At 37.3% G+C, this 23,034-nt stretch overlaps 1 pseudogene; it reads left to right on the top strand.

The window, feature by feature from the left end:
* Positions 1–305: 305 nt before the first annotated feature.
* LOC133081847 (tRNA wybutosine-synthesizing protein 2 homolog) lies at positions 306–13,759 on the top strand (annotated as a pseudogene).
* The last annotated feature ends 9,275 nt before the right edge of the window (positions 13,760–23,034 follow it).

Genomic DNA, 23,034 nt, shown 5'->3' with positions numbered 1-23,034 from the left:
GAATAACTTCGTTCTGAGCTGGAGCTCGGCTGATTTGAAGGCTTTTAGTATGTAGAATTTCTTATTACTCATTTTTTTCTTAGGCTAACGCAAGTAATTGTCGACCACAATAATGAGGCGGCGGCGGCTTTACCATGGTAACAGGGAAGTCATATGATAAACAACCATGGCATTTTCATTTTAGTTCCGCCCTGTTACGGGAGGGAAACGCTTGGCCCCGCCCCAGCGGCGTGCGTTTTTTTCTTTTGCAAAAGCTGTGAACCTTCGGGGCGACATGAGGAAAGACAGTCGCGGCAGCTTAGAGAATGAGGGGCGCTCAACGTCAAGGCGCCTACATAGCTGAGGAGATGGGGAGGTAAACGCAGAAGAGACCCCTACCTGCTCTCGTGCAGCCTCGGGGCTCCAAGTGTTTCGTGGTGGTGAGGGGGCGGGGCGGCGGAGGACGTTGGCAGGCAGGGTATCAGAAAACTTCGGAACAGAAAATATCTTTGACCAGTTGTACGCAGGAAGCAGCTAAGACATGATTTTAACTCGGGTTGCTTTGGCTCCAGAGGCTGCATGTTTAAGTGCTGTATCTACTGCCTACCAGTATAACTCAGAATTTTTAATGGCGTAACTTTTTTTTTTTTAAACCGTTTTTGGAAAAGAACTTAGAGCATAGGGCCTGGTGGTGGTGGATCACTGTCTCATAATAATGAACCACCGAAGAATAGGTTGAGGCGCTTAGCCAGGGCTTGTTCTGCCATCAGCCATTTGTGGAGAATGGACTGTTGGTTCTATCACTTCATCAACCACCCCTACTGGTTATAAAAGAAGACATGTGTACAAGGGGTATTTCCTAAGCTTTTGGTTTTTTATATTTGTGTTTCAGTTATAGACCATGTGCCTGTGACCCCATGTCTCATTGCTGTTGTCCATGAGGGTCTTTTCCCTTAATTGCTACGCTCCCAGAGTGACACATTCCTTTTGCCTCCCGGTTGTAGCAAAATGAAGACAGAAGGTGTTGTCTGATGCTGTTGTAGGTATTATGACTGAACCTCAGTTAACACAAGGAAATAGGTGCTGTATGAAGAGGTAGGGGAAAAACTAGGAAAGATGCATTACTACACAAATGGGACTAAGTGTTATTTGGGGGCTTTGAGCAGAAGAGAAAGGGTATGTAGTGGAGAATCAAAGAATTTAGGAAACCACAGGCAAGATTTGTGGGGCATTGGCAGAAAGTTTTGTGGTAAAGTCCTGAATTCTTACCCAGTTTTGTTAATGGCACTAAGAATATTGGATAAGGTACCAGTGAAGCAAGCAAAGACATTCAAGATTGTGAGGGCACAGAGACTTGGGTTATTTCTCCTGGCCATAAAAGGTCATACTTCCAAGGCTGGAGTAAGTGCTGCTTATGTTTGGTCCACATTTAAATTTCCTCAGACAGTCATGGAATGAAATCTCCCTTTGAAAGGCAGAAACCTATGGATAGACAACATTTCACAAAAAAGATTCCAAAGAGAACTGTAGCATTACCCAAGTTAGGAGGAATCCTCAGTGGTGCCTGCAAGATATAAGGTAACTTGGGGCCCTCAGAGAGCACGTGAATGTTGACACAGATCCTGGTCAGTATCTGGCTATACGTACCAATTGGCTAGCTTTCCAGAAAGAAACATCATTCCTAGGTTTTGCACTACTGCATTATCACACTGGTTCTGCACCAATATTTATACTTTCTGAGAATGTTTGAGGGTTCAGCTTTGAGGCTAGTCTACAGATAATTGTCTAACCCATCAAAGCTGGTTGTTCTGGTCTTTCAGCTTTAGCATTTTCGTTTTTTATTTCTTATGTAACTACTTCTGTTCTCAATTCATGCTCAGTGAATATATTTCCTGTATTCCTTTCCCAGAATCCTGTTCCTTCAAAGGAGGTTCAGGATTGTTCACCTGCTCAAAGGCTGCCTCATTAAATATGTTGCTTGGTAGCAGGCCAGGGAGTTGGGTGGTCAGTTGAATTGGAGGATTTCCTTTGTTCTTGGCAGTGGCATGCTGACTTCTTGTTGCTGAATGAGGACTGTTTCCAAACCAAGCATTGGGGAAAACTGAGTAAGAGGAGGAAGTCTTTTGAATTTTTTCTCTAGGAACCACCAGGCTTGTCTGAAACTTTTGTCTATTTGGGGGCTTGTTCTATTTCAGAACCAGAACTCTGGGAGACCATTGCCTTGGCACGTGGAATTCAGGGCCTAGCAAAATGAAGGTGGATATCACTGGATAGCACTTAAACCCCAACAGTATGCTGCTAGGTGAGCATGGCTCGGTTAAGCATGTGGATAATGGCATCAGGCTGGGGTGGTGATTAAAAAGAGCTAATATTTGTGAAGGGCCATATAGATTACAAAGCTTTTTTACATAGATCTCACTTGATTCTCACAAAACCTGGGAGATGGTTTTAGTATGCTATCTTTTTTATTGTGGTAAAATATACATAACAAAATTTACAGTTTTAACCATTTTTAAGTGCATAGTTCGGTGGCATTAAGAATATTCACATTGTGCAACTGTCATCACTATCCATCTCCAGAACTTTCGTATTTTCACAAACTGAAACTCCATACCCATCAAACACTAATTCCCCATTCTCTCCTCCCCCCCAGCCCCTGGCAACCACCATTCTACTTTGTCTCTATGAATTTGACTATGCTACATACCTCATATAAGTGGAATCGTTAACACTTTTTCTTTTTGTGATTTGTTTATTTCACTTAGCGTAATGTCTTCAAGGTTCATTTATGTTGTAGCATGTATCAGAATTTCCTTCCTTTTTAAGGCTGAATAATATTCCATTGTGTGTATATACCACATTTTGTTTATCCATTCATGCGTTGATGAACACTTGGGTTGCTTCCACCTTTTGACTATTGTGAATAATGCTGCTATGAACATGGGTGTACAAATATCTGTTTGAGTCCCTGCTTTTAATTCTTTTGGATATATACTCAGAAGTGGAATTGCTAGATCGTGTGGTAATTCTATGTTTAATTTTTTGAGAAACCATCATACTGTTTTCCACAGTGGCTGCACCATTTTACATTCCCACCAGGAATGCACAGGGGTTCCCATTTCATCCTCACCAACATTTGTTATTTTCTGGTTTGTTTTTTGTTTTTTTGATAATAACCACCCTAAAAAGTATGAAGTGGTATTACATTGTGATTTTGATTTGCATTTCTGTACTATACTGGAAAAACCTACTGTTCTCCTCTCCTGTGTGTCTCCTTTACTTTCACATAGAACACTTTACTTTTGACAATTCTGGTCACCAAATGTGTGGTGGGGGATTTTCCCCACAACAAGCAATTCTCTGCGACACCAGCTGGGTGTCGTACAGTTTAACTCAATTCTGGCACTATCTACCTGGAGATAGCATCAAATTCACAGGTTAAGGGCTCAGTCCCACAAGACTGCTTTCCACCCCCACTTACGCCAGTCGCAAGCCCAGGTTATCACCTGTGTTTTTGACCAATTGGCTATAAATCAGAGGTTCCAACGACTCCCTCCTTGGGTTCAGTTAATTTGCTAGAGTGGCTCATAGAACTCGGGAGAACAGTTACTTTTATCAGTTTACTAAAGGATATGACAAAGGATACAGTTGAACAGCCATTTGAAGAGATATATAGGGTGAGTTCTTCAAGGGTCCCAAGTGCAGGAGCTTCTGTCTCTGAAGAGTTGGGGGTGCATCATTCTCCTGGTATGTGGATGTGTTCATCCACCTGGAAGCTCTTTGAACCCCCTACTTTGGGGATTTTTATGAAGGCTTTATCACATAGGCATGATCAATTATTACTCCATTTCCAGCTTCTCTCCCCTCTCTGGAGGAGGGGGAGGGGGCAGAGCCAAAAATTCCAAGCTTCTGATCATGGCTTGGTTATTCTGGTGACCAGCCCCCATCCAGGAGCTCACCCAGAGTTGCCTCATTAGAACAAAAGATGCTGCTAGTGCTCTTATCATTTAGGAATTTATGAGGCTTTTAGGAGTCCTGTGTAAGGGATGGGGTCCAAGAACAAATATTAGAACAAGAGATGCTCCTAGTGCTCTTAGGAAAAGGTTTTAGGAGCTCTGTGCCAGGAACCAGGGACATAACCAAATATATATATTTTCTGTTATCTAACACCTAAGGATTAATGAGGTTGAATGTCTTTTCATGTGCTTATTGGCCATTTGTAGATCTTTGGAGAAATATCTATTTAAGTCCTTTCCTCATTTTTTAATCTGGTTGTTTGGTTTTTTTGTTGTTGTTGAGTTGTAGGAGTTTTTAAAAATATATTCTGGGGACTTCCCTGGCGGTCCAGTGGTTAAGACTCTGCACTTCCACTGCAGGGGGCACGGGTTTGATCCCTGGTTGGGGAAGATCCCGCATGCAGCATGGCCAAAAAAAAAGAAAAAAAAATATATTCTAGATCCTAATCCCATATCAGATACATGATTTCCAAATATTTTTCCCATTCTGTGGGTTGTCTTTTTACTCTGTTGGTAGTGTCCTTTGGATACACAAAAGTTTTAAATTTTGATGGAGTTCATCTTATCTATTTTTTTATTTGTTGCCTGTGCATTTGGTATCATTTCCAAGAAATCTTTGCCAAAACCAGTGTCATGAAACTTTTCTCCTATGTTTTCTTCTGAGAGTTTTATAGGTTTAGCTCTTACGTTTAGATCTTTGGTCCAGTTTGAGTTAATTTTTGTATATGGTTTAAGGTAAAGGTCCAACTTCATCCTTTAGCATGTGGATATCCAGTATTCCCAGGGCCATTTGTTCAAAAGACTGCCCTTTCCCCATTGAATGGTCTTGACACCCTTGTTGAAAATCATTTGACCATTGACCATATATGTGAGCGTTTATTTCTGGACTCCCTATTCTATTCCATTGATCTATATGTCTGTCTTATTGCCAGTGCCACACTGTTTTGATTATCGTACAATAGATTTGTAGTAAGTTTTGAAATCAGGAAGTGTGAGACCTCCAACTTTGTTCTTTTTCAAGATTGTTGTAACTTCAAAATCCCTTGGGATTCCATGTGAATTCTAGGATAGATTTTTTAAAAAACTTTCTTCCAAAATGTCATTGCGATTTTAATAGGGATTGCTTTGAATTTGTAGATTGCTTTTGGTGGTATTGACATCATAACAATATTGAATCTTCCAACTCATGAACATGAATGTCTTTCTATTTGTGTATTCCTTAATTTCTTTCAGTAACCTTTTGTAATTTTCAGCATAAAAGTCTTTCACCTTCTTGGTTAAGTTTAGTCCTGAGTATTTTATTGTTCGATATATATATATATGTATATATATTTGACATGTAACGTTATATTATTTTCAGGTGTACAACATAATGATTCAATATTTGTATATATTGCAAAATGATCACCACAGTAAGTCTAGTTAACAGTCATCACCACACATAATTACAACTTTCTTGTCTTGTGATGAGAACTTTTAATATCTACTCTCTTAGCAACTTTCAGGTACACAATGCAGTATTACTAACTATATTCACCATGCTTTACATTACATCCCAGGTCATATTTATTTTATAACTGGAAGTTTGTATCTTTTGACCACCTTCACCCTCTGGCAACCACCAGTCTGTTCTAACTATGAGTTTTGTTGTTTTTTTTTTTAGGACTCCACATGTAAGAGAGCTCATATGGTATTTCTCTGACTTACGTCACTTAGCGTAGTGCCTTCAAGGTCCATCCGTGTTGTCACAAATGGCAAGATTTACTTTTTATGGCTGAATAATATTCCACTGTATATGTATACTACATTTTCTTTATCCATTCATCCATCCATGGACACTTAGGTTGCTTCCATATCTTGGCTATTGTAAATAATGCTGCAATGAATATTGGGGTGCATATATTTTTTAAAGTTAGTGTTTTTGTTTCCTTCAGATAAATACCCAAAAGTGGAATTGCTAGATCATGTAGTAATTCTATTTTTAATTTTTTGAGGAAACTCCATACTGTTTTCCATAGTGGCTGTACCAATTTACATTTCCATCAACAGTGCACAACAGTTCCCTTTTCTCCACACCCTCACCAACACTTGTTATCTCTTGTCTTTTTGATAATAGCCATTCCGACAGATGTGAGGTGATATCTCACTGTGGTTTTTGATTTGCATTTCCCAGAAGACTAGTTGTGTTGAGCACCTTTTCATGTATGTTGACCATGTGTATGTCTTCTTTGGAAGAAAGTCCGTTCAGATCCTCTGCCCATTTTTTAGTCGGATTGTTTGCTTTTTTCCCTTTTGATTGTTATGAGTTCTTTATATATTTTGGATATTAACCCCTTATCAGATATATGATCTGCAAATGTTTTCTCCCATGCGGTAGGTTACCTTTTCATTTTGTTGATGATTTCCTTTGCTGTACAGAAGCTTTTTGGTTTGATGTAGTCCACTTGTTTATTTTTGGTTTTGTTCCTTTACTTACTCTTTTTGATGCTATTATAAATGGAATTGTTTTCTTAATTTCCTATACAGATTGTTCATTCTTAGTGTATAGAAATGCAACTGGCTTTTGTATGTTATTTTTTTTATACCTTAAATATATATATATTTTAATTAAAAATGTGTAAAAACATTACTACAGAAACATTACCTAAGTTCAGAAATGAACTGAGTTATTATTTGTAAGTGGGTCCTTCAATATGATTCTAATATTTGGGAAAATATAAATATGTTTTAGTAATTCTGATGAAATTTAGAATTCCAGTATTTTGGGGTTTTTGGTTTGTTTTTGTTTGTTTTTGTTTTTAATTTTTATTGGGGTATAATTGATTTACAATGTTGTGTTAGTTTCAGGTGTACAGCAAAGTGAATCTGTTATACAAATACATATATCCACGCTTTTTTAGATTCTTTTCCCATATAGGCCATTACAGAGTGTTGAGTAGAGATCCCTGTGCTGTACAGTAGATGCTCATTCGTTACCTTTTATATATATAGTGTGTATGTGTCAATCCCAATCTTCCAATTTATCTCTTCTCCCCCCTTAACCCCCAGTAACCATAAGTTTATTTTCTACATCTGTAACTCTATTTTGGTTTTGTATATAAGTTCATTTGTAGGCTTTTTTAATTTTAATTTTAATTAATTAATTTTTTAAACATTTTTATTGGAGTATAATTGTGTAGCCTTTTTTTAGATTCCACATATAAGCAGTATCATATGATATTTGTCTCTCTGTCTGAGTTACTTCACTCAGTATGAGAATCTCTAGGTCCATCCATGTTGCTCCAAGTGGCATTATTTTGTTCTTTTTTATGGCTGAGTAATATCCACTGTATATATATACCATATCTTTTTTATTCATTCCTCTTTTGATGGACATTTAGGTTGCTTCCATGTCCTGGCTATTGTGAGTAGTGCTGCAATGAATATTGCGGTGCAAGTAACTTTTCAAATTATGGTTTTCTCTGGATATATGCCCAGGAGTGGGATTGCTGGATCAAATGATAGCTCTGTTTTTAGTTTCTTGAGGAACCTATACCATTCTCCATAGTGGATGTACCAGTTTGCATTCCCACCAACAGTGTAGGAGGGTTCCCTTTTCTCCACACCCTCTCCAGCATTTATTGTTTGTAGGTTTTTTGATGATGGCCATTCTGACCGGTGTGAAGTAATACCTCATTTTAGTTTTGATTTGCATTTCTCTAATAATTAGTGATGTTGAGAATCTTTTCATGTGCTTTTTAACCATCTGTATGTCTTCTTTGGGGAAATGTCTGTTTAGATCCTCTGCCCATTTTTTGATTGGATTGTTTGTTTTTTTGATATTGAGCTTCATGAGTTGTTTGTATATTTTGGAGACTAATCCCTTGTCGGTTGCTTCGTTTGCAAATATTTTCTCCCATTCTGAGGGTTTTCTTTTTGTTTTGTTTATGGTTTCATTTGTGTGCAAAAACTTTTAAGTTTAATTAGGTCCCATTTGTTTACTTTTGTTATTTTGTACTCTGCAAGTTTGCTGAGTTCATTTATTAGTTCTAATGAGTTTTTTCAGGGGGAGGAATATTTAGGCTGTTCTCCATATGAGATCATGTCATATGCAAACAGGTAATTTTAGTTCTTCCTTTCCAATTTGGATGCCTTTTATTTAATATTCTTGCCTAATTTCTATGGCTAAAACTTCCTTTTCATGTTGAATATTATTTATCTGAGAGTGTCTTAATTTCTCCCTCATTTCTGAAGGACAGTTTTGCCAGATACAGAATTCTCAGTTGACATTTATTCTTTCAGCCCTATAAATATTATTATCTCACTTCTTCTGGCCTCTGAGGTTTCCACTGAGAAATTTGCTGATCATCTTATTGAAGATCCCTTGCACGTAAGAGTAGCTTTTTCATGCTCCTTTCAAGATTCTCACTATAGCTGTTGACAGTTTGATTATAATGTATCTTGGCGTAGGCCTCTTTCAGTTTATCTTACTTAGAGTTCATTGAGATTCTTGGACTTGTGAATCCATGTTTTTCCTCAAATTTGAGAAGTTTTCAGCCATTATTTCTTCAAATAACCTCTCTGCTCTTCTTTTCTTTCTTTCAACCTCTGGGACTCTCATAATGCATATGTTGCTTGATTATGTCCCATTAGTCTTTTAATCTCTGTCCACTTCATTCTTTTTTGCTCCTCAGACTTGATAATTTCAAATGATAACTTCAGCTTCACTGATTGTTTCTTCTTGTTTCAGTCTATTGTTGAACCCCTCTAGTGAATATTTTAGTTGAGTTACTATATTTTCAGCTCTAGAATTTCTTTTTTGTTCCTTTTTATAATTTTTGTTTCTTTGTTGGTATTCTCATTTAACAAATGTATTCCTTTCCTCATTCTTTTGGTTCTTTGTGTTTTCCTTTAGTTCTCTGAGCATATTTAAGATAATTGTTTTAGTCTTTGTCTGGTACTTCTGGTGCCTGTGCTTTTTCAGGGACAGTTTCTGCCACTTTATTTTCTTCCTTTGAATGTGGCATATTTTCCTATTTCTTTGTATGCTTTGTGATTTTTTAAATTGAAAATTGGGTATTTGAAAAAAACAGCCTTGCAGGTAGGCTGTGTGCTGGGGAAGACATTTACTAATTAGCAAGGCTTGCTCTGGGCCTTGGAATCAGCCTCATGTGAAGGCTTAAAGTCTTCTTGGACCTTTTCTAGGCGTACATCTCGCCTAGGCCACTGTGTGTGCTTTTTCAATTCCCTTAAATACGCATCTGTTTTTAAGTGTCTTAATTTCCGAAAGACTCTCACCACTGCTTCTTCTGGGGGCCATTGATGTTCTGTTGTGTTCCTCCACCTCTAATCTCTTGCCCCAGATGCTGCGAGACTGTAGTCCCTCTGCATCTTTCTCGAGCGGTGTCCACCATTTCCTGTCTTTTCCTAGCCTGAGATCCGAGCTATACCGCTTTTCTCTTTCTGAACTCTAAGAGACCAGTACCTCAGGCAGCCCCTAGACAGATTAGAACATTGCAAAAAAGGTCTGCCTTCCTCTTTCCAGTTTGAGGGAGGGAATTGACAGCCAGGCCACTGCATCTCCCAGACTGTGCTTCTGGGAGAGGTGGGGTACAAGTAAGTAAAAATACCATGGAATTTCCTTCCGTTTCCTGTGTGGCTTTTTCTTGATTAAGCTTTCACTTGGTTGCTATAGACTGTTTTCCAGATCTCCTGTAAAGTTATTTATTGCTAATTTCTAGTTGATTTTTTAAAAATGTTAATGTGGGTGGGGGGAAGGAGAGCCTGGAGTTTCCTAGTTTACCAACTTGCAGATGTCACTGAAATAAACAGTATTCTATCTGTTTTATAAACAGAGATACCAGTGTTTAGATAGTGACTTATACAAGGTTCACAATTAATGAGGACAAAAGCTGGGCTTTGATTCTATTTCTTTTTCCAGGTTTTGTGATTTTTTAAAAAATAAACTTTGTATTTTAGGATAGTTTTAGATTTACCAGAAAGTTGCAAAAATAGTACAGAGAGTTCCCATATCCACCCACTCCCTGCCCCGCACACAGTTACCCCTTTTATCAACATGTTACATTAGTATGGTACGTTTGCTACGATCAGTGAACCCATACTGATGAACTGAAGTCCATGCTTTTTTCGGATCTCCTTAGTTTTTACTTAATGTCTTTTTCTGTTCTAGGATCCAATCCAGGACACCACGTTAGATTGTTCTCATGTCTCCTTTGGTTCCTGTTGATTGTGACAGTTTCTCAGAATTTCTTTGTTTTGATGACCTTGACAGTATTGAGGAGTACTATTCAGGTATTTTGTAGACTGTGCCTCAATTGGGATTTGTCTAATTTTTTTCCTCATGATGAGAATGGTGTTATGGGTGTTTGGGAGGAAGACCACAAAGGTAAAATACCATTCTCATCATATCATAACAAGGCTTTGATGAGCTGACCAGCCTTTGCCAGCTTTTTCCTCCATAAAGTTATTTTCCCCACTTTCTATACTCTATTCTTTGGAAGTTAGTCACTAAGTCCAGCCCACTTTCAAGAAGGGTTGGGGAAGATTAAGCTCCACTTCCTGGAGGGTGAGAATCTACATAAATTATTTAGCATTCTTCTATAAGGAAGAATTATTTATTTTGTTTCTCAAATTGTTCCAGCTTTGTTCATTAGAAACTCTTTCACGTTGGACCCTATATCCCTTTGGCATGTCCCCATTGTTTTGTTCTTTGAGCACTTCCTTACTTTCTGGCACTACAGGTTGCTCATTTTATATATTCCCTGCCACAGCCATGGGAGAACCAGCCATTTCTCCAAGGAGACCTGGTTCCTTTTAGTAAATCAGAATGTCTTCCAGAATATGAAAGATCTAGATGACTGTAATAGAACAAGTGGAAACCCATTTGGAGGGGTATGTGTGTGTAGGAGGTGGTTAACAGGAGCAAAAGAAAAAGGGAAATCTGGAAGGGTCATAATCCAATTCTCTTGAATGATAGTTTACTATCCATTTGGAGGCAATTTAAGAGCACAAACTAAGAGATACCTTGGGTTCAGATGCCAGCTCTGTCACTTTCTAGCTGTGTGTCTGTGAACCTCAGTTTCCTCATCTGTAATGTGGATATAATAACCTCATGAGGTTGTTGGGATGATGATGAAGTGATTTATTTATTTATGTATTTATGTACTTACCACACTCTGCAGCATGTGGGATTTTAGTTCCCCGACCAGGGATCGAACCTGCGCCCCCTGCAGTGGAAGCACAGAATCTTAACCACTGGACCACCAGGGAAGTCCTGATGATTAAGTGATTTAGAACACAAGCTTTTGCACAGTGCCTTGCACATGGTAAGCATTCACATCTTAGCTATTATTCTTAGTTTCAGTTCTTGTCTGAACTAGCTACTGTAATGTCACGAACAACTGTGAGCTCTCACTTTTTAAATTTGATGCCTTTGTTATTCAACTTCCTTCTTGTTATATTTCTTTCCCTAGGAATGATTTTGGTGGGACGCAGTGCATCTTCTCATTTGAGATATCACCGAGAAGCTGTGAGTGATGTCATTGCCCTGTACTGGAGAAGCACTGGTGTGGGGGGGTCTCTATGCAGGTGATGATTCTAGGGACCATGGGCTTGAAGTAGCAGCCTATTCCCCAGACCCCTATTCAGGTCCAGCCTACTCTTGAAACTCTTGAATCAGTGTTTTTCTTCAAGGCCATGAGAAAATTGTGTTGTTCAAATATGGTATATTCCTATTAAAGTGCAGTGAACTCCAAATCTGTTTTTGTTAATAGAATAAAAATTCTTTATTACCTTCCCGGCAAATTTAATGTCCCCTTGTCAGGTAAGCTCTTTAAAATGTAAGAAGAAATTGTCTTCCTTTTGATCATGCGATTCTCCTCCTAAAGGCTCTTCCTGTTTCACCGTGGATGAAGTCTAAAGTCCTCCTCCTGAATGTCAGCACCCCCTATTAGATTGCCACATTTTTTATACCCGTGAACCTTCTCCCATGACTCCCATGCCTGACACGTTTTCTCATCATTTCCTTCACTAGACTGTCATTCAAATAACCTTTTAAACTCTGCCCAGAGTAATGTAAAGAGTGCTAATACCTCCCTATCTACTGTCTTTTGAACACTACTGTTCAGTTATTACCTAGAATGCACTGGCCTTTGGTATGTGTATGGTATAAATACTCAAAGTATTCAACGTTTGGTTGTGTTTCTATGTATCTTCTAAATATTTGTATTAATGTTGTCTTCTCCCTAAAGAACATGTATGTAAGTACCCTGGTCAATATAGTACTAAGTATCTGCTTATTGATAATGAGGAAGAAGATAAAGATAGGTCTAGAGTATAGTCATCGACAAATTTGAATAAGGGGACTTCTTACATCTGAGGTAGTCAGTGTCTCTGCCTTCTTAAGTCCCTTGGCTGTGATTATAGGAAATTAACTCCCAACTCAGTCCACAGCTGGGTGTTCCTTCAAGGAGATTGCTATTTCTGAGTCTTAGAGCTTTGAACCTATATTTATGGTTGCCCACTTGGGACCCATAATCTCAACCAGTGTCTAATCTTCCTGTAGAGATTGACTATTTTACATTACCATTCCTAGTTTATGCTGATGCTGCCTTCATCCATGCCTGTGATTGGAATCCTCATGCTCTACCTGCTCTGAGAAAAAAATCTAGAGATAAATGGAGTAGCAGATCGGTGCCAAATATACTTTGAGGATAACGGGAAGGTGAGTGCAGGGGAAATATATCTTTTGAGTGACTTTCCACATATACTACCAGGCAGTGACTTCAGAAAATATCCAAAGTAAGACCAAGTGTGTTGTTCACCTTCATCATCTCACTATACAAAGTACTGTTCTTATATTGAATGATTTCACTCATAGAATTTGAATGATACATGTAGATAGTTAGTTGCATGTAATTGGGTAAAGGAGGAGATGGGTAAGCAGCCAAGGTCTGGAACTAGTACAGAAAGATAATAAAATGGTTGAAATAAAACTATGGGACTTTAGATTTTTAATGCTGTTTAAAGATGTGGATTGCCTGCTCTAAAAGAAATTGGAGAGGAAAATGATGGGAGAAATGTTAAGTTGGAGTGAAAACTCATGAAAAATGAGTCTTCCTTATTTCCTACGAAATAAAGTGGAGAAGCATTTGTTTCTTTGTTTTTCGTCTTTTCAAAATACACAAGTGGAAAAGAGAATTCAGAAAATCTTCATAGTCATTTTCCCTCTTGCTGTGGTATGGCTATGTCCTATTTGAAAGTATTGCTGTTGTTCCTCATTTCATTTTCTTTACACCTCTTGTAGCTGAAACTGTTGCACATTGCTGACAGGGTAGTTCTTGGGCTGGTCCTTAGCTCTGAAGAAGGCTGGTTCATTGCCTGCCAAATGTTACACCAGGACACTGGAGGCATTTTGCATGTCCACTGAAATGTGGAACCTTTCCTGAAGAAGAATCTAGCTTCCTGGAAGCAGGGACATAGAAGAGAAGCAGCACTGTTAGTATCCTCAGCAAATTATCAATGACAAGCGGAAATATAAAGCTACTAGGGTGTCTGTGAGGGAAATGCTGGTGGTAGTCACCGAACCACAGTGGCAAAGGTGGGCTCAATCTGTAGAAACTCACGTTGCCATTCTCTACCAACAAGAGCACAGTAAACCATGGAAGACACAGATCTTGCATATTCAACTAGTAAAATCCTGTGGTGCCCATGTGGATCACAGAGTTCTGGATATGAACCGCCACCCCTGTCCTCTAATTGACTAGAGGAGGTGAATCCAGGGGCACAAGGGTTCCATCTGTGAGTAAGCTTCCATAGTTGATTCCCTTAATTTATTAGTTCAACTCAAGTTGTAATCCCCTTGTCTCCTAGTGATATGTTTTAATTTTTTTTAAAGAAAAAACAGCTTTATTGAACTATAATTCACACTTAAAGTATACAATTCAGTGGTTTTTAGTATACTCACAGAGTTCTAGAACCATCACCACAGTCAATTTTAGAATATTTTTGTCACCTCAAAAGAAACCCTATAACCTTTAGCTATAAGCACCCCAATCCCCTATTCCCTCAAGCGCTGGGCAATCACTAATGTATATTTTGTCTCTGTTTGCCTATTCTGGATATTTCATATAAATAGAATCATATAATATGTGGTCCTTTGTGACTGGCTCCTTTTACTTAGCATAATGTTTTAAGGTTCATTCATGTAGTAGCACATATTAGTACTTCATTCCATATGTATGTGAGAGAGAGAGTGTGTGTGTGTGCACGTGCATGCACGCACATAACAGCTATATTGAGACATTATTCATATAACATACAATTCACACATTTAAAGTGAACAATTCAGTGGTATTTAGTATAATCACAGAAGTATGCAAATATCAGTCATTTTAGGTAAATTTAGAACACCTGTTTTCAGTTCTTTTGGGGCATGTACCTAGGAGTGGAATTGCTAGGTCATATGGTAATTCTGTGTTTAACTTTTTGAGACAGTGCCAAGCTTTCCAGGGTGGCTGTACCATTTTATAGTCCCACAAGCAATGTACAAAGTTTCCATTTCCTCCACATCCTTTTTTTGTTTTGTTTTGTTTTGTTGTGTTTTGTTAAAATTATTTATTTATTTATTTATTTTTGGCTGCATTGGGTCTTCGTTGCTGCGCGCAGGCTTTCTCTAGTTGTGGCGAGCGGGGGCTACTCTTCGTTGCGGTGCGCGGGCTTCTCATTGCGGCGGCTTCTCTTGTTGCAGAGCACGGGTTCTAGGTGCGTGGGCTTTAGTAGTTGCGGCACGTGGGCTCAATAGTTGTGGCTCACGGGCTCTAGAGCGCAGGCTCAGTAGTTGTGACGCACGGGCTTAGTTGCTCCGCGGCATGTGGGATCTTCCCGGACCAGGGCTCGAACCTGTGTCCCCTGCACTGGCAGGCGGGTTCTTAACCACTGCGCCACCAAGGAAGTCCCCCTCCACATCCTTATCAACACTTGTTACTTTGTTTTTTTGCTTATGACCAGCCTAGTTGGTGTGAAGTGGTATCTCCTTGTGGTTTTGTTTTGCATTTCTCTAATAATGCTGTTGAACATTTTTTCATTTGCTTGCTGGCCATTTGTATAACTTCTTTGGAAAATGTCTATTCAAGTCTTTTGTCCACTTTTTAATTGGGCTGTCAATGTGTTGTTGAATTGTAAGAGCTCTTTATATATTCAAGATATTAGAACCTTATTAGATGCCTGATTTGCAAATATTTCCTTCCATTCTGTGGTGGTTTTTTTTTTAATTAATTAATTAATTTATTTTATTTTTGGCTGTGTTGGGTCTTCGTTTCTGTACGAGGGCTTTCTCCAGTTGCGGTGAGCGGGGACCACTCTTCATCGCGGTGCGCGGGCCTCTCACTGTTGCGGCCTCTCTTGTTGCAGAGCACAGGCTCCAGACGCGCAGGCTCAGTAGTTGTGGCTCACGGGCCCAGTTGCTCCGCGGCATGTGGGATCTTCCCAGACCAGGGCTCGAACCCGTGTCCCCTGCATCGGCAGGCAGATTCTTAACCACTGCGCCACCAGGGAAGCCCTGTGGGTTTTTTTTTTAAGGCTTAATTTTTTTGTGTGTGTGGAGCAGTTTGTAGGTTCATAGAAAATTCAAGAGAAAGGTACAGAGATTTCCCATGTACCTCCTGCCTCTATACATACATAGCCTCCCCCATTTTCAACATACCCCACCAGAGTGGTACTTTTATTACAACTGATGAATCTGTATCAACACATCGTAATTACCCAAAGTTCATAGTTTATCTTAGTGTTCACTCTTGATGCTGTACATTCTGTGGGTTTGGGCAAATGTATAATGACTTATGTCAGTCATTGTAGTATCATACAGAATATTCCACTGCCTTAAAAAATCCTGTGTACTCAGTACCACCACTCGCCCCACAACCCCTGGATACCACTGATCTTTTTTTACTGTTTCTACAGTTTTGCCTTTTCCAGAATGTTATATAGTTGGAATGATACAGTATGTAGCCTTTTCAGTTTGTGTTCTTTGAGTAATCAGCATTTAAGGTTCTTCTATGTCTTTTCATGGCTTGATAGCTCATTTCTTTTTAGCACTGAGTAATATTCCATTGTCTAGATATACCACAGTTTATTTATCCATTTACCTACTGAAGGACATCTTGTTTGCTTTCAAAAGTTTTGGCAATTGTGAATAAAGCTACTGTACATACTTGTGTGCACATTTTCATGTGGACATAAGTTTTCACTTCCTGTAGGTAAATACCAAGGAATGTGATTGCTGGATTGTATTGGAAGAATATGTTTAGTTTTGTAAGAAACCACCAAGCTGTCTTTCAAAGTGGCTGTACGAGTTTATATTTCTACTAGCAATGAATGGGAGTTCTGCTCTTCAACATCTTTGCCACTATTTAGTGTTGTCAGTGTTCTGGATTTAGGGCATTTTAATAGGTGTATAGTGATATCTCCTTGTTATTTAATTTGCAATTCCCTGATGACATATGGTGTGGAGCTTCTTTTCATATGCTTATTTGCCATCTGTATATCTTCTTCAGTGAGGTGTCTGTTAAGGTGTAAGGCCCATTTTTTAATCGAGGTACTTGTTCTCTTGTTTTTATTTTAGTCATTCATTCTTTAATAATTAGAGCTCAGTTACAAAAGCATTGGCTCTTTTAACATGATTTTTCATTAAGGTATTGTTAATTTACAATATATATAAGTTTCAGGTGTACAACATAGTGATTCACAACTTTTAAAGGTTATACTTCATTTATAGTTATTATAAAATATTGACTATATTCCCTGTGCTGTGCAATATGTCCTTGTAGCTTATTTATTTTATACATAGTAGTTTGTAACTTTTAATCCCCTACCCCTATATTTCCCCTTCCCACTTCCCTCTGCCCACTGGTAACCACTAGTTTGTTCTCTATATCTGTGAGTCTGCTCCTTTTTTTTGTTATATTCACTAGTTTGTTTTATGTTTTAGATTCCACATATAAATGATATCATACAGTATTTGTCTTTGATTTATTTCACTTAGAATAATGTATTCCAAGTCCATCCATTTTGTTGTAATTGGCAAAATTTCATTCTTTTTTATAGCCAAGTAGTATTCCATTGTATATATATACCACATCTTCATTTTCCATTCGTCTGTTGAAAGACATTTAGGTTGCTTTCACATCTTGGCTATTGTAAATAGCCAATTCATGTAGCTGCTATGAATATTGGGGTGCATGTATCTTTTCGAATTAATGTTTTTGTTTTTGTTGGATATATGCCCAGGAGTGGAATTGCCGGATCATATGGTAGTTCTATTTTTAGTTTTTTGAGGAACCTCCCTACTGTTTTCCACAGTGGCTGCATCAGTATACATTCTCACCAACAGTATACCAAAAGGGTTCCCTTTTCTCCACATCTTCTCCAACATTTCTTATTTGTGGTTTTTTTTTTATGATAGCCATCTGACAGGCATGAGGTGATATCTAATGGTTTTGATTTGCCTTTCTCTGATGATTAACAATGTTGAGCATCTTTACATGTGCCTGTTGGCCATCTATATGTCTTCTTTGGAAAAATGTCTATTCAGGTGTTCTGCCCACTTTTTAATTGAGTTGTTTGTTTTTTTGATGTTGAGTTGTATGAGCTGTTCATACATTTTGGATATTAATCCCTTATCGGTCATATCATTTGCAAATATTTTGTCTAATTCAGTAGGTTGTCTTTTTGTTTTGCTGATGGTTTCCTTTGCTGTGCAAAAGCTTTTAAATTTAATTAGGTCCCATTTATTTATTTTTGCTTTTGTTTCCTTTACCTTAAGAGATAGATCCAAAAAAATACTGCTGCAGTTTATGTCACAGTGTTCTGCCTGTGTTTTCTTTTAGGAGTTTTATGGTTTCTGGTCTTACATTTAGGTCTTTAATCTATTTTGAGTTTATTTTTGTATATGGTGTAAGAAAATATTCTAATTTTCTTCTTTTACATGTAGCTGTCCAGTTTTCCCAACACTACTTATTGAAGAGACTGTCTTTTCTCCATTGTATATTCTTGCCTCCTTTGTCGTAGATTAATTGACCATAGGTGTGTGGGTTTATTTCTGGGCTTTCTATCCTGTTCCATTGATCTATATGTCTGTTTTTGTGACAGTACCATGCTGTTTTGATTACTTTATCTTTGTACTATAGTCTGAAGCCAGAGAGCATGGTACCTCCAGCTCTGTTTTTGTTTCTCAAGATTGTTTTGGCTATTCGAGGTCTTTTGCGTATCCATACACATTTTAGAATTATTTGTTCTAGTTCTGTGAAAAATGCCATTGGCATTTTGATAGGGATTGCATTGAATCTGTAGATTGCCTTGGGTAGTATGGTCATTTTAACAATACTGATTCTTCAAATTCATGAACACGGTGTAGCTTTCCATCTGTTTGTGTTGTCTTCAATTTCTTTCATCAGTGTCTTACAGTTTTCTGGGTACAGGTCTTTTACTTCCTTAGGTAGGTTTATTCCTAGGTATTTTATTCTTTTTGATGTGATAGTAAATGGGATTGTTTCCTTAATTTCTCTTTCTGATACTTCATTGTTAGTGTACAGAAATGCAACAGATTTCTGTATGTTAATTTTGTATCCTGCACCTTTACTCAATTCATTGATGAGCTCTAGTAGTTTTTTGGTGGTGTCTTTAGGATTTTTTTCTATATAGTATCGTGTCATCTGCGAACAGTGACAGTTTTACTTCTTTTCCAATTTGGATTCCTTTTTTTCATCTGATTGTTGTGGCTAGGACTTCAATACTCTGCCCATTTTTCAATTGTATTTTTTTGGCTGTTGAGTTGTATGAGATCTTTATACATTTTGGATATTATCCCCTTATCAGATATATGATTTATAAATATTTTCTCCCATTTGGTAGGTTGCCTTTTCATTTTGGTGATGGTTTCCTTTACTGTGCAGAAGCTTTTTGGTTTGATGTAGGCCCACTTGTTATTTTTGCTTTTGTTGCTTTTGCTTTTGGTGTCAAATCCAAAAAATTCTTACCAATATCAATATCAAGGAGATTACTGCCTATGTTTTCTTCTAGGAGTTCTTTTTAATGATTTCAGGTTTACGTTCACGTTTTTAAGTCATTTTGAGTTAATTTTTGTGTATGGTGTAAGGTAGTTGTCAAGTTTCATTCTTTTGCATGTGACTGTCCAGTTTTCCCAGTACCATTTATTGAAGAGACTGCCCTTTCCCAATTGTATATCTTAGCTCCTTTGTCATAAATTGACCGTATATGCATGGATTTGTTTCTGGGCTCTCTACTGTGTTCCATTGATCTATGTGTCTGTTTTTATGCCAATACCATACTATTTTGATTACTATGACCTTGTAATATAGTTTGAAATCAGGAAGTGTGATGCCTCCAGCTTTGTTCTTCTTTCTCAAGATTGCTTTGACTACTTGGGGTATTTTGTGGTTCCAAAGAAATTTTAAGATTATTTGTTGTATTTCTTTGGAAAGTGCCATTGGAATTTTGATAGGGATTGCACTGAATCTGTAGATTGCTTTGGGTGGTTTGGACGTTTTAACAACATTAATTCTTCTAGTCCATGAACATGGAATGTCTTTCCATTTATTTGTTCTTCTTTCATAAATGTCTTCTAATTTTCAGTGTACAGGTCTTTCACCTCCTTGGTTAAATTTATTCTTAAGAATTTTTTTTGATGCAGTCGTAAAAGGGATTGTTTTCTTATTTTCTCTTTATGATAGTTCATTATTAATGTATAGAAATGCAACATTTTCTGATTTTGTATCCTGCAACTTTACTGAGTTTGTTCATTAGTTCTAAGAATTTATTGATGCAGTCTTGAGGGTTTTCCATATATAATATGTCATCTGCAAATAGCAACAGTTTTATTATTTCATTTTTGATTGGAATGCCTTTTATTTCTTTTTCTTACCTAACTGCTGTGGCTAGGACTTCCAATACTATGTTGAATAAAAGTGATGAGAGTGGGTATCCTTGTCTTGTTCCTAATCTTAGAGGAAGGTTTCAGTTTTTCTCCATTGAATGTGGTGTTAGCTTGGGCTTTTCATATATGGTCTCTATTATGTTAAGGTATGTTCCCTCTATGTACACTTTGTTGAGATTTTTTAAAATCATAAATGGATGTTGAATTTTGTTATATGCTTTTGCTGCATCTATTGAGATGTTCATATGATTTTTACCCTTCATTTTGTTAATGTGGTATATATCACATTGATTAATTTGCAGATGTTGAACCATCCTTGTTTCCCTGGAATAAATTCCACTTAATCATGGTCTGTGATTCTTTTATAGGGTTGATTTCATCTTGCTAATATTTTGTTGAGGATTTTTGCATCTGTGTTCATCAGGGATATTGGCCTGTCATTTTCTTTTTGTGGTGTCCTTGCCAGGTTTTGTTATGAGGATAATACTGGCCTCGTAAAATGAGTTTGAAAGTGTTTCCTTCTTTTCTGTTTTTCTTTGGAAGAGTTTGGAAGGATTGGTGTTAATTTTACTTTAAATGTTTGGTACCATTCACCAGTGAAGCCATCTGGTCCTGGACTTTTGTTTGTTGGAAGGTTTTTGAATACTGATTTAATCTCCTTACCTTGTAATCAGTCTATTCAGATTTTCTGTTTCTTCATGATTCAGTTGTCGTAGGTTGTATCTAGGAATTTACCCATTTCTTCTGGGTTGTCCAATTTATTGGCATAGTTGTTCATAGTTGTCTCTTATGATCCTTTTTATTTCATAAATTTTAAATTGAATGATGAAATCTCACACCATTCCACTCTGTTCCACCTGGAATCCCCAATCATTGACATAGTCTGCTCCTGACACACAACCACAGACCTCTCTTCATCTCATCATGTAGGTATTATATTACCTCACATCATCACAAGAAGAAGGGTGAGTACAGTACAATAAGATATTTTGAGAGAGAGAGAGAGAAAGCACATTCATATAATTTTTATTACAGTATATTGTTAGAATTGTTCTATTTTATTATGAGTTATTGTTGTTAATGTCTTTTTATGTCTAATTTATGAATTAAATTTTATCATAGGTATGTATACATAGGAAAAAACATAGTATATATATATATGCTTCTATACTGTGCAGTTTCAGACATCCACTGGGGATCTTGGAACATATCCTCCATGGGTAAGGGGGGACTACTGTATAGCTATCCTTGCTTGCTTTTGATTTCCATTTGCATGGAATATCTTATTCCAGGCCTTCTCTTTAATCGATATATGTCCTTAAAGTTGAAGTCAGTCTCTTGCAGGCATTATATAGTTGGGTCTTGGTTTGTTTGTTTTTTTAATTTGTGCAGCCACTCTTGGTCTTCTGATTGGAGAGTTTAGTTTACATTTAGAGTAATTATTGATATGTATGGTCTTATCACATTGTTAATTGGTTTCTGGCTATTTGTAGTTCATTTGTTCCTTCCTCTCTTTATCTCTTCTTTTGTGGTTTGATGACTTTCTGTTGTTAATTTTTTTTATTGAGTTGTATTTGATATATAACACTGTGTAAGTTTAAGGTGTACATTATATTGATTTGATACATTTATTTTGCAGTATGATTGCCATTGTACCATTAACACCTCTATTGCATCACATAGTTATCATTTCTTCTAATATTGGGAACAATTAAGATTAGTTCCTTAGCAAATTTAATGTTTAATACAGTTTTGTTGTCTATAATCACTGTACTGTGTATAGGTCTCTAGGAATTATTTATCTATTTGAAAGTATTTACTCTTAAATGACATCTCTCCCATTCTCCCACCCCCCAACGTCTGGTAAAGACCATTTTATTTTCTGCTACTATGAGTTTGGGTTTTTTAGATTCCACATATAAGAGATATCATAGATTATTTGTCTTTCTCTGTTTGACTTATCTCACTTAGCATGATGTCCTTAAGGTCCATCCATGTTGTTGCAAAGAGCAGAATATCCTTTTTTCATGGCTGAGTAGTATTCCATTGCATCTATATATATCACATCTTCTTTATCCTTTCATCCATTAATGGACAGTCAGTTTGTTTCCATATCTTGGCTATTGTAAATAATGATGCAGTAAACATAGGAGTTCATATATCTCTTGTTAACCTGCTTTCATTCCTTTGGATATATACTGAGAAGTGGAATTGCTGGATAATATGTTAGTTCTATTTTTAATTTTCTGAGGAGTCTCCATACTTTTCTCCATAGTGGCTGAACCAGCTTACAAATCCCACCAGCATTGCACAAGGGTTCCCTTTTCTCCACATCCTTGCCAACACTTGTTATCTCTTGTCTTCTTGATGACTTCTAGTCTTACAGGTGTGAGGTGATATCTCATTGTAGCTTTGACTTACTTTTCTCTGATGCTTAGTGATGTTGAGCACCTTTTCATGTGCCTGTTGGCCGTATGGGTTTCTTTTTTGAAAAAATGTCTATTTAGTCCTTATGCCCATTTATGGATTTTTTTAATCATTGAGTTGTATGTATTGTATAAGTTCTTTATATATTTTTGATATTACTCCCTTATCTGATACATGGTTTGCAAATATTTTTTCCCATTCTGTAAGTTGCCTTTTCATTTTGTTGATAGTTTCTTTTGCTGTGCAGAAGCTTTTTAGTTTAATGTAGTCCCACTTGTTGATTTTCACTTTTGTTGCTTGTGCTTTTGGTGCCACATCAAAAAAAGCATTGCCAAGACCAATGTCAGGGAGCTTCTTCCCTGTGTTTTCTTCTAGGACGCTTATGTTTTTAGGTCTTATGTTTAAGTCTTTGATCCATTTCAAGTTAATTTTTGTAAGTGGTGTAAGATAGGGGTCCAATTTCATTTTTCTGCATGTGGTTATCCAGTTTTCCTGACAGCATTTGTTGAAGGGACTATCCTTTCCCTACTGGATGTTTCTGGCTTCTTTATCAAATATTAGTTGACTGTATATGCAAGGGTTTAATTATGAGCTCTCTATTCTGTTCCATTGGTCTATGTGTCTATTTCTATGCCAGTACCATGCAGTTTAACAAAAGAGCAA

This window comes from Eubalaena glacialis, chromosome X (assembly GCF_028564815.1).
Source record: "Eubalaena glacialis isolate mEubGla1 chromosome X, mEubGla1.1.hap2.+ XY, whole genome shotgun sequence".
Classification (NCBI taxonomy): Eukaryota; Metazoa; Chordata; class Mammalia; order Artiodactyla; family Balaenidae; genus Eubalaena; species Eubalaena glacialis.
Note: the sequence above shows the minus strand (reverse complement) of the source record. Positions and strands in the feature narration are given on the sequence as shown.